The following is a 13,114-nucleotide window of genomic DNA, read 5'->3' as shown; positions in this document are numbered from 1 at the left end:
AAAGGAGAAAAAAAGGATCTCTTCAAAGCAAACTTAAAGTCTTGACAAGGAAATAATCTGGGCTACCCGCCCCCATAAATTTCCATCGGAATTAACTTTACATAACAGAGTAATTAGAAGAGTTGTTCTTAGACTAGAGACATTTAGAAAGCCAGATGGAAACCTAATAACGAGTCTACACCCATGTCCAGATATTCTCATATACTTTTCAAATACATTCAAACTCTGAGGAAGATACCCAGCAGGAAAAAAGGAGTGAGAGAGAGAACGAAAAGTACCACTTTAAAGTTTAAAAAAATCACATTATTTACTTTTAATTGTATTTGAAATATGAGTGGAAGAAAAGTTAAGAATTGGGGAAATAAAAATAAGCCAAGATAGGAAATTTAACATGGAGAGGAAATTCACTTTCCTAGCTTTGCAAGATGGCTCTTTGCAATGAATTTCTCCATCGAACGGCATTTTAGCAGAGAGAATATAATAGGACGGTAGCCACAGTAGCTTGTAACACCATCCAAAGTATTGCTATAAAAAGCTTTACCATCTGGATCCTAATTCTATTCAATATTGAAACTGTAGAGCATTTTCTTCTCCTCATTCTAATTTACAGCTATCACTCTGTGCAGCCCTGAAGGGTACATACAATATGCCATTGTTAGAGCTAGTGTATAATCCAAGGCAATTTGGAGAAAATCAGCTTGTGCATATAACTATGTGGTTTTCTTGCTATTTAGCACCTGTTTGCATTTCATGAAAGCTTATAAGTTTTGCTTGTATTTCTTTTCCCTTCTCTTTATTTTGCCTTGGTCAGTATAGGGCTGCAAAGTCATCATGCATGTTTAGAAATGTCTGTGGACAGCACCATCCACTGTACCCCACTGACTGCTGAGAACTGAAATGCATGGGATGTGACAGCACTGAACATTCACCTGCTTCTTTGAATTAATCTATAGTGTTCATCTGGCCTTTATTTTTGAAAATCTCCCAAGACACTGATTCACCAGGCTACCCAGGAAAGGCTATCAGATACAGAGGAGGAAAAAAGTGTTTTAAAATTAAGAAGCTTCGTGACGAGGAGCCAGCAGTGACAGAGGATCATCACCTCTGGCTCCAAATAAAATGAAATTGATTCCCTCTCAGCAGAGACAGCTCTGAATGGTGATCCATAATGTGCAAGCAACTGGCTAACTCTTTACCTGCCTCACAAGGCTATGTGAGAAAGGAGGTGGGCTGGGGGAAACCAAGAATGAAAAAAGATATCTCAACAACTGATTTAAATTACCTTTCACCTTCTCAGAAGGCCTGGTTAAGATCCCATCTTTGGATCTCTTACGTTGCTTGTTGAATTGGGCATCGCTGGCAAAAGAAAAACAAAAAGAGAGGGTTCTCTTCCTCCCTCCAAGATTCCATTCCAAGGACACACCACTCACATGACCTGAAAAAATGTATATATATGTGTGTCCTTCACACCCTTGCTGCTTCTGATCGCCTGACTTTCCCAGGGTAATAGCAATACCTTGGGCTGAGCCATCCACCGCCAGAAGCAGCATGGAAAAAGTAACATGACGGGTTTATTCCAAGTTTGAATATGAGTCCAAGAGTGAAGTAGCAAAAGTAAAGTCCTGCTTTCCCGGTGCATTTGTTACTTGATAGCACCTTGTAGGATCTATTTTCCCAAATTACTTTAAGAGCAGTCAATGTAAACACCATCAATATTATGGGAGCCGAAAACAATGACAGGAAAGATATTGAAGTATTTGTCACAAGCTAAAAATCTCTGTTGAGCACTTCAGAGGAATCAGTTGCCTTAAACATTAATGACAGGTGAAGAAGGCGATTCTGTTTCCCCTCTGCCTTCAAAAGAAGCAGCAGATAGTCTCAAACGTGTGTTTTGTGTGTTTTTGCTTGGTAGGCTTTGGGTTTGGGGGGGGGTGTTTTTGTTTCATGGAGTGGTTTGTTAGTTTGGATTTTTCTCAAAGGATTATCAAAGGAAAGTATTTGGCTGGCCAAGCTTGAAAATTCCTGAGCCCACATGGGATCTTTACTTTCAAGCATAAACTTAGGTCTGCCTAAAGTCATGCGCCATGCTCCCATATAAAAAATGAGGCCATCCACATTAAGACAGACATGACATCAAGACATGAGGTAGCTTAGTAGCACTTTCCAGAGGGTAATAAAACAGAGACAAACTTTTATAAGTGCAGAATACAAAGCACTGTGAAAACAGTCACAAAACCTCACATTCTCTAATTTTCTGCTTATACACAAACTCCTTTCAAACCTCACTTTTGAACTCAATGATAACTCAGAGGTATTGTGAGCCTTCTTTGCATATAGGATGCCTGTCTCCTAAAAAACATTTTCCTTATGGTTGTTTCAACTCAGTTGCCCAAATTATGGCCATATTCTCTCACAAAACTTCCTGTGGGATGATGTGCATGAAACTAGTAAAATGAATATTAAGGGATGGAGATGTTGAAATTTTTCTGTTAGTTTTTTTTGTTGTTGTTAAGAATTTTGGCTAACAAAACAAGTCAAGAAATGTTAAGATCAATAACCTACAGATGAATATCACTAAGATGAGGGTATTCAAATCAAGATACCACAGTCGGGTTTGAAGTTTTACAAAGATAGATCTGTTAGGTTTAGAATGCTCTCCTAGAACCTGAGCTCATTTTAGGAGAAGAAATCTCCTCCAGTTAATTGTTTACCTTGTCAAATAATTAATTTCCCCAGCTTATCACAACAGACAGATTTATCTCAACCCAAAACTCTGGGCTTCAAAGCCGCATTACCCCAATATGTATAAGAGCTCAGAAAGATGAAAAGACATTTGCTTCCTGCCTTTCTCTCACAAATACAGCAATTTGCATGAATATTAAACTTCTGTGATTCAGCAACTTTCACTCCTGTCTACATCCCTGAATGTTAAATGCCGGGGAAGAGTTTGAATCACTTGGCTTTTATTTTTGAAGACTAAAGTATGTTTTTCACAGCCAGAAAAGAGAATAAAGGTTTTTAAATCACACATGCAAAGTTGCATAACAACAGTCAACTAACTCAAAAGGTGAGAAATGCTCACGTGCTCAATGTACATTGAGTTCCATATTTGCAGAATATCCTGCAAGGGTGGGGAGACAGTAGAGTTACCATCTGCATCCAAACTTTAATCAGCAAAACCACTCCTGAACTATCAAGCCTTTACCGTGCTGCTTCCCCTAGTGAAACAGTCTCAGAGTAAATGCTGTGATTGAGAACGTTTTGTAAAAGAAGAAATTGCAAGCGCCTACCTGAACGCGGTGGTGAGGTCGCTGGCACATTAGGAGAGATGACTAGGAAGCGGGCTTACCTTCTGCAGGGAGCAGCCTCCTCCCCGGGCTGCCTGGCTTTTGGAAGAGGGTGTCCTCTTGCCAGGAGCTGGGGAAGCAGCAGGGAAGAAATAGCTGTCACTAGTTGTGACAGCGGCGTGTCACCGGGTCCCTCGGAAACTGGGCTCCAGGGTCCTCTAACAAACCAGCCAGTAGCCGCTGGTCCCCAGCCTAGGATGCCGGGACTGCAGTTACTAACGCCGCCTCACTTGAGGGGAAAGCGCTGCTGCGTGTGTGTGTGTGTGTGTGTGTGTGTGTGTGAGAGCACTAACTGCCAGCTCCAGGCTGAGCCACTGTGTTCTGCATACTCAAAATGCTCCTGCAGGGAGGAGGCTCCTCTACCAGGACCCCATCCTCCCCTGCCGGCTTGAGGAATCACTCCACTGACCTTGCTGCTGGGGATGCTGGATGAACTACTCACTCATCAATAGATTTAACAATCCATCAAATAAAGGAGACGGGATCAAGTCTTAGAGACGGGTTCTTTCCTCATAAACACTGAGATTAATAACAAAAAAGATATCTCTATTCAACATTTTAGAGTTGATTTTTGTTTTCCCCTTCAAGCTCCTGTGTTTTGAGCGTAAAGTCTAATGGATGAGTTCACACGTTAAAAAACTTTTTTAAAAAAAAGTTTAAAAATCAAAAAAAAAAACCACTTTCCAAGTTGTTTCCCTAAGCAGGATTAGGCTCTTACCTAGAAGGCAATTCAAAATATTTATCACACAGAGACCTATCAGATGCACTTGGATTTGTAAAAAACCAAATCATGATGGTTAAAACTAATAAAGTACTTTCAAACTCAGGGATTCTATGTCATGAGTGTTAATGTTTCAGACTAGAGGCAGATTCTGAGTTCCAATCCAACTCCAAAGCTAAAGAAAACTTTAGGTTTTCTTTTAAACACTAATCCAATGCCAAGTATGGGGAAAGTCTTGTGCTCTGAGCTAGTTACTTAAAGTGCACATGTAAATATTTTTAAACTATAAAGGGTTAACTGTAAACCGTAAATTACAGATTTTTTTAAATTGCCAAAAAATTGCACAAGGCTTATGAGACACAAAGGAGCTTTCCAAGGGTCTAACCTCTAAATGATATAAAAGGTCTCATTGCTGAACTTGGAGCTATTCTCCTTGATTTCAGATTCTAGAACCAATGCATCCATAAAGGCAGAACGGAACTTGCCCTTGAATATATATTGCTCACCATGCCCTCTATCTGCAAAAAGGAATGAAAGGCTGGAATTCTCTTCCCTCAATTTAGAGTCTGCCCTAGCAATATTAGACCAAACTCACATCAAGAAATGCAACACAGGAGAGAAAAGCAGAATCAAGGTACTCAGCACCAAGCTGATCTGCATGAAGTCTCCTGATCCCTGAGCTTTGGACTCTCACAGTGATGATAGGAATGATAATGATGATGGCCACCACGCCACCACCGCCACAGCAAACACACAACGGAAGCTAATATTTACTGAGTGCTTTTTTACTTACCAGGCACTTTCTAAGCATTTTGAATTTTTAAATATTTTTCATCTTCACAGCAATATTATGAGGTAAATGATAATAGTATGATCCCCATTTTATAGATTAGGATGGCAAGACTGAGAACTGGAAAGCAAAAAAAGCTTACCTTTAAAATTTGAGAATAACTTCAAACATGCAGGAAAGTCACAGGGGGGAAAAGAATAATACAAAATACTTGAATGTCCTTTGCTTAGATTTATCTACCATCAGCATTTAGCCCATCTGTTTTATAATTTGATCTATAGACAGAAAGAGAGAGATAGACAGGAGATATTTGAGGATAATATACATATATCATGCCCCTTTAGTCATTATTTCACTGTACATTTTATTAGTAGTGATATTTCTCTATATAATCAAGGACTTTCATCAACCTCAGTAAATTTAACACTAATACAGACTTAATCTAATTTATTATCCATTTTCCAATTTACCACTTGAACTAGTCATTTTCTTCATAGAATTTTCCCTCTAAATGATCCATCTGGGGTCAGTTGTTGCATTTAGCTGACATGTCTTTTTGGTTTCCTTTAATCTAGAAATTCCATAACTGTTCTTTGGCTTTCATGGCATTTTGAAGAATTTATCTCTTTGTTTCTTAATAAACTATTCCCAATTTTGCATTTGTCTTATGTTTCCTAATGATTAGAGTCATGGTATATCTTCTTGTTGGACTGACCTTTCATATAATGTCCAAATGGCATCTCTTTGCAGTCTTTTTTTTTGTCTGCTTTCTGGTATTTTATAGCTCCCCCAAGCTTGCTTCTGGTTTCCTTTTGCATGGACTGTTTTTATCTATCCCTTCACTTTCAGTCTGTGTATATCCTTAGAGCTGACGTTTTCCACGGGCAGCATGTAATGGGTTTTGTAGTTTTATCCTTTAAGCCACTTTTTATTTATCCATTGAAGCATTTAGTTACTTCAATGTAAAGTAAATATGTATAGGTATACACCTACTGACATTTGATTGTTTAGAGGTTGTTTTGTAGTTATTCTCTGTTCCTTTTTCTCTGCTCTCTTTCCTTATGGTTTGATGCCTTTCTTTCATGTTGCATTTAGATCCAATTCTCATTATTATGTGTATTAACTACAGATTTTTACTTTGTGGTCACCATGAGGCTCACTTATATCAATTGTATATGTAAAAAGGTTTAAGTTGATAATAAGTTAGGTTTGAACCACATTCTAAAACTGCACACTTTTGGTGCCCTTCTCTCACATTTTATCTTTTATGTCACATTTTATTTCCTTTTTATTTAGTGTATACCTTTACTAATTAGAGAAGAAAATGGCAACCCTCTCTAGTGTCCTTGCCTGGGAAATCCCAGAGAAGCCTGGTGGGCTACAGTCCATGGGGTTGCAAAGAGTCAGACGTGACTTAGTGGCTAAACACACACACACCTTTACTAATTGTTGTAATTATAGTTATATTTAGCCACTTTTGTCTTTAACCTTAATATTAGCTTTAAAATTGATTAATAGCTATCAAACAACACAGTAACTGAACTCCTGGACATCCCAGAGAAACAGACTTACGTAAACACAAAAGTGTGTACATGAGTGTTTATAAAAGTTTCATATATGATAGTCAAAAATTGGAAACAGCTGTGATGTACATTAACAGACAATAGTTAAATTATAGCCCATCTCATAGTGTATTACTCAGAAATAGCACTGAGTAAAATTGATATATGAACTATTTTAATGGATTAGCTTAGAATTATGATTCACTTGGAGCTTATAGTTGTGTATAATATAAGGAATGGATATAATTGCACTTTTTTTCAAATGGCTATTCAGTTGTCCTAACAACAATGATTAAAATTATATTTTTATCTAGTGACTGAGATATCAAATTTGTCACATACTGTATTTCTAAATACGCTTGTATCTATTTCTGAATTTGTCATTTTATTGCATTAGTCTGTCTAATCAACTACCTGTACTATAAACTTTTACTTACAAAGGCATTATAATGTTTTTAACAACTTGCATTTTCTTTTTGCCCAAAAATTGTTCAGTAGAAAAATTTTAATTTTCACACGATTCATTTTTAATATTTTTACAGTCATAATTATTTATAGTTCATTTATAATAAATTGGACTTCCCTGGTGGAATTACATTTGAAGTATAAAATCTGAAAAAAATCTGATGATACCAGTGGAAACCATCACCTCAGTCAAAAAAATAAGTATATCCTACACCCATCCTTGAAAAGTTTCTTACAACTCTTGTATTTCCTGCATCCTGCTTTCCTCTGTCTGCAATTCCTTCCATCATCAGGCAAATACTGATCTGATTTCCTTCACTAGAGATGAGTTTGCATTTTCCAAGATGTTACATAGTTAAATTTATACAACATGTATTCATTTTCCTGACTTCTTTCAAGGGACCTAAAGGCTTTTGAGATTTAAGCATAGTGTTGTAGGAATCAACCGCTCATTTCTTTTTATTGCTAAGTAGCATTGTATTATACGAATATATCATAAGTTATTTTTTGGTTCACTGGTTGATGAACATTTGGGTTGTTTTGGTTTTCCCTCATCCTTTGTATTTTACATTATGAGGGGGAACCAAATAGAAAAAGTAATGAAAGCATATGGATGAGAAGGGATGTGTTAATACCATCCTTAATCTCAGACATGATTGTTTACATAGAAAGTCCTAAAGATTAACAAAGAAATTCCTAAAATTAATAAGCCAATTTACAAAGATCCAGAATGAAAGTTCATTTTTAAAAGATCAGTTGTATTCTACACACCAAAATCAACAAACAGTTGGAAAATATTTTTTTTTTTTTTACATTCAAGATGGCTTCAAAATGTGTAAAGTACAGTGAAATAAATTTAACAAAGGAGGGGGAAATTATTACACCAAAAAATACAAAATACTGCTTAGCTAAATTAGACCCAAGTAAAAGGACAGACAGAAAGTGCTCATGGAGTAGAAAGCTAATATGACTAATATGGAAAATCACCCATAATTAATCTATAGGTTTGATGCAATCTCAATAATAATCACTGCTGGATTTTTAATAGGAATTGATAAGCTAAATCTAATATGAGAAGGGAAATGCAAATAACAGAATCGACCAAACAGATGAAAAAAGAATAATAAAGCTCTAGGACAAATACTATTTGACTTCAGCTTTTCAATGAAGCTACAGTAATCAGGATAGCTTTGCACTTGTATACAATTATAAAATAGATAAAACTACAACCAAATAGAGAATCAATAAACAGATCCACACTTGTAATTTGCTCAAAGGTATCTATCAACTCAAATTGAAAGTAAAATATTTTTGATAATAGATGTTAAAGAAGGGGTTATCATTACAAAAAGAAGGGGGAAAAAACTCCTTATTTTCTCACAGGTATACTAAATTAAATTAAGATGGATCAGACATCTAAGTGGAAATGCCAGACATAAAATTTTAGTAGAAAGCATGAGATGACCTATGGCAAGGCGAAGATTTCAGGTGAACCACAGAAAGCAATAACAACCACAAAGCACATGCTGTTTGTGTTCCTCTAAGAGACATCTTCCTTAAGACAGATTCTTAGAAGTAGAATATGGTTCAGAATAGGATGCACATTTTAAATAAATATGCTATTTCAGTACCCTGGAAATTCTCCCCATAAATACCCAGAGGATTTGGAACTTAGGACTTTCTCTTACCTCATGACTATGAATGAGGTATTTAAAGAAGGACAACTGATGACAACTATCTCTGGCCAGAGAGCTAGCAGGCATGGCAACAGTGAACAGTGGGACTGACTACAATTACCAAATTTATAATTAAAATACTTCAATCAACTTACATGAAATAGTGAAGTGGCACAGGATGGAAATGAGGTATTTGTGGCATAAGAAAGAACAAGAGCTCAGCTAGTGACACTCATGTCAGGATGAAAAGTAGGTGCTTGTGAAGAGAAATACTGCAGTGAAGTATGAGTGAAGTCGCTCAGTTGTGTCTGACTCTTTGCGACCTTGTGGACTGTAGCCCACCAGGCTCCTCCATCCATGGGAGTCTCCAGGCAAGAATACTGAAGTGGGTTGCCATTTCCTTCTCCAGGGGATCTTCCCAATCCAGGGATCAAATCCTGGTCTCCTGCATTGCAGGCAGACGCTTTAACCTTTGAGCCACCAAAAAAGAAAAGAAGGAGAGGGAAGTTGGTTGCTGCCATAAAGAAAAAGAGAAGAATATAAACAATAAATACAGGGTAAAGGGATGTGCTGTGTTTTGTTCATTGATATATCTACAGGAATTAGCTGGAGTCTAGCATATAGTGGGCACTCAATAAATTTTTGCTAAGCAAAGGAGACACAGATATAAAGAACAGAATTTTGGACTCAGTGTGTGGAGGTGAGGGTAGGATGATTTGAGAGAAGAACACTGAGACATGGGTATTACCATATGTAAAGTAGATGCCCAGTGTAAGTTTGATGCTTGAAGCAGGGCACTCAAAGCCCATGCTCTGGGACAACCCAAAGGGATAGGGTAGGGAGAGAGGTGGGAAGTGGGGGTTCAGGATTTGGGGGGACACATGTATATACCTATGGCTGATTCATGTTGATGTATAGCAAAAACCCATCATAATATTGTAAAGAAATTATCCTTCAATTAATAAATAAATTAAAATTTTTAAAGAAAATGAATTAATGCAAAGGAAATAAACAGACCTTGCTGCTGCTGCTACTGCTGCTAAGTCGCTTCAGTTGTGTCTGACTCTGTGCAACCCCATAGACGGCAGCCCACCAGGCTCTCTCATCCCTGGGATTCTCCAGGCAAGAACACTGGAGTGGATTGCCATTTCCTTCTCCAATGCGTAAAAGTGAAAAGTGAAAGTGAAGTCGCTCAGTCGTGTCCGACTCTTTCCACCCCATGGACTGTAGCCTACCAGGCAAGAGTACTGGAGGGGGCTGCCATAGCCTTGAGCACCGCAGGTATTGAAACTCTATTAATTCTCTCAAATTAAGAAACAATCATGCATGGTTAAGAACAAGTCATTTTACTTTAAACCTGTTAACAGTACTACCATCAATGTGACCTCAGTTACAATAATTCCTCTGAGCTTCTGTGTGTCATCTGGAAAAATGAAGACACTAATAACAAAATGGTGTTGTTACTATGGGACTTCCCTGTCGGCTCAGTGGTAAAGTATCTGCCTGTGGTGAAGGAAACATAAGTTCAATCTCTGGGTTGGGAAGATCCCCTAGAGAAGGAAATGGTAGCCTACTCCAGTATTCTTGCCTGGGGAATCCCATGGACAGAGGGGCCTGGTGGCCTACAGTCCATGGGGTTTCAAAAGAGTTGGACACGGCTTAGCAACTAAACAACAAAAATATGTTATTATAATGGTTTAAAAGGTTATCTAAAAAAAGCACATAGCCATTTGTTACATAGAATAAGTTCTATATAAAACTGGTAGCTATTAACTTTATTAAAATATTCTACTTCATTTGGTTAACCGCTTGGTATTTATTGAGTATCTAATGTGTGCCAAACATTATGATACAGATGCAGGAAGAAAAGGTCAGGCTTCCTCTTTATGGCTTGACTGTGAGTTAGTAAAACTAAATTCTCTGAGTCATGGAATGTTCCTCCTTATGACTTCTGTGTCATGAATGTACTCTTCAATTTTTCAGTGTCTGTCACATGTTAGCTACCTGGTAAATATTTACTCTTGAAGTCAGCTCAGTCGCTGAGTCGTGTCTGACTCTTTGCGACCCCATGAATCGCAGCACACCAGGCCTCCCTGTCCATCACCAACTCCCGCTGTTCACTCAGACTCACGTCCATCGAGTTAGTGATGTCATCCAGCCATCTCATCCTCTGTCGTCCCCTTCTCCTCCTGCCCCCAATCCCTCCTAGCATCAGAGTCTTTTCCAATGAGTCAACTCTTCGAATCAGGTGGCCAAAGTACTGGAGTTTCAGCTTTAGCATCATTTCTTCCAAAGAAATCCCAGGGCTGATCTCTTTCAGAATGGACTGGTTGGATCTCCTTGCAGTCCAAGGGACTCTCAAGAGTCTTCTCCAACACCACAGTTCAAAAGCATCAATTCTTCGGCGCTCAGCCTTCTTCACAGTCCAACTCTCACATCCATACATGACCACAGGAAAAACCACAGCCTTGACTAGATGGACCTTTGTTGGCAAAGTAATGTCTCTGCTTTTGAATATGCTATCTAGGTTGGTCATATCTTTCCTTCCAAGGAGTAAGCGTCTTTTAATTTCATGGCTGCAGTCACCATCTGCAGTGATTTTGGAGCCCAGAAAAATAAAGTCTGACACTGTTCCCACTGTTTCCCCATCTATTTCCCATGAAGTGATGGGACCGGATGCCATGATCTTAGTTTTCTGAATGCTGAGCTTTAAGCCAACTTTTTCACTCTCCACTTTCACTTTCATCAAGAGGTTTTTTAGTTCCTCTTCACTTTCTGCCATAAGGGTAGTGTCATCTGCATATCTGAGGTTGTTGATATTTCTCCCAGCAATCTTGATTCCAGCTTGTGTTTCTTCCAGTCCAGCGTTTCTCACGATGTACTCTGCATATAAGTTAAATAAACAGGGTGACAATATACAGCCTTGACGAACTCCTTTTCCTATTTGGAACCAGTCTGTTGTTCCATGTCCAGTTCTAACTGTTGCTTCCTGACCTGCATACAAATTTCTCAAGAGGCAGATCAGTTGTTCTGGTATTCCCATCTCTTGAAGAATTTTCCACAGTTGATTGTGATCCACACAGTCAAAGGCTTTGGTATAGTCAATAAAGCAGAAATAGATGTTTTTCTGGAACTCTCTTGCTTTTTCGATGATCCAGTGGATGTTGGCAATTTGATCTCTGGTTCCTCTGCCTTTTCTAAAACTAGCTTGTACATCAGGAAGTTCACGGTTCACATATTGCTGAAGCCTGGCTTGGAGAATTTTGAGCATTACTTTACTAGTGTGTGAGATGAGTGCAATTGTGCAGTAGTTTGAGCATTCTTTGGCATTGCCTTTCTTTGGGATTGGAATGAAAACTGACCTTTTCCAGTATCTCCTAAGATGTGAGCTGAAGACACTAAAGTTAAATGGTTCTATGAAGCCCTGCAAGACCTTCTAGAACCAACACAACAAAAAAATATCCTTTTCATTATAGGGGATTGGAATGCAAAAGTAAAAAGTCAAGGAATACATGGAGTAACAGGCAAATTTGGCCTTGGAGTACAGAAAGAAGCAGAGCAAAGGCTAATAGAGTTTTGTCAAGAGAACAAACTGGTCATAGCAAACACCCTTTTCCAACAACACAAGAGAATACTCTACACATGGACATCACCAGATGGACAATACTGAAATCAGATTGATTATGTTCTTTGCAGCCAAAGATGGAGAAGTTCTATACAGTCAGCAAAAACAAGACCAGGAGCTGATTGTGGCACAGACCATGAACTCCTCATTGCCAAATTCAAACTTAAATTGAAGAAAGAAGGGAAAACCACTAGACAATTCAGGTATGGCCTAAATCAAATCGCTTGTGATTATACAGTGGAAATGACAAATAGATTCAAGGTGTTAGATCTGATAGAGTGCCTGAAGAATTATTGACAGAGGTTCATGACATTGTACAAGAGGCAGGGACCAAGACCATCCCCAAGAAGAAGAAATGCAAAAAAGCAAAATGGTTGTCTGAGGAGCCCTTACAAATATCTGTGAAAAGAAGAGAAGTGAAAGGCAAAGGAGAAAAAGAAAGATATACCGATTTGAATGCAGAGTTCCAAAGAATAGCGAAGAGAGATAAGAAAGCCTTCCTCAGCGATCAATGCAAAGAAATGGAGGAAAACAATAGAAAAGGAAAGACTAGAGATCTTTTACAGAAAATTAGATATACCAAGGGAAGAGTTCGTGCAAAGATGGGCACAGTAAAGTACAAAAATGGAATGGACCTAAAAGAAACTGAAGATATTAAGAAGAGGTGGCAAGAATACACCAAAGAACTATACAAAAAAAGATCTTCATGACCCAGATAACCACAATAGTGTGATCATTCACCTAGAGCCAGACATCCTGGGATGTGAGTCACATGGGCCTTAGGAAGCATCACTACGAACAAAGTTAGTGGAGGTGATAGAATCCCAATGGAGCTATTTCAAATCCTAAGAGATGATGCTGTTAAAGTGCTGCACTCAATATGCCAGCGAATTTGAAAAACTCAACAGTAGCCACAGGACTGGAAGAG

At 38.3% G+C, this 13,114-nt stretch overlaps 1 protein-coding gene across 1 annotated transcript in view; it reads right to left on the bottom strand.

The window, feature by feature from the left end:
- Nucleotides 1-3,675, bottom strand: part of TENM4 (teneurin transmembrane protein 4) — a 3,327,204-nt gene extending 3,323,529 nt beyond the window's left edge. Inside the window, exon 1 of the mRNA XM_070782510.1 lies at nucleotides 3,291-3,675. The gene's annotated coding sequence lies outside the window, so the exon portion shown is untranslated. The remainder of the gene's footprint in view (nucleotides 1-3,290) is intronic.
- Between the last annotated feature and the right edge of the window lie 9,439 nt (nucleotides 3,676-13,114).

This window comes from Bos indicus, chromosome 29, assembly GCF_029378745.1.
Source record: "Bos indicus isolate NIAB-ARS_2022 breed Sahiwal x Tharparkar chromosome 29, NIAB-ARS_B.indTharparkar_mat_pri_1.0, whole genome shotgun sequence".
Taxonomy (NCBI): Eukaryota; Metazoa; Chordata; class Mammalia; order Artiodactyla; family Bovidae; genus Bos; species Bos indicus.
This window is presented reverse-complemented; position numbering and strand designations above follow the sequence as displayed.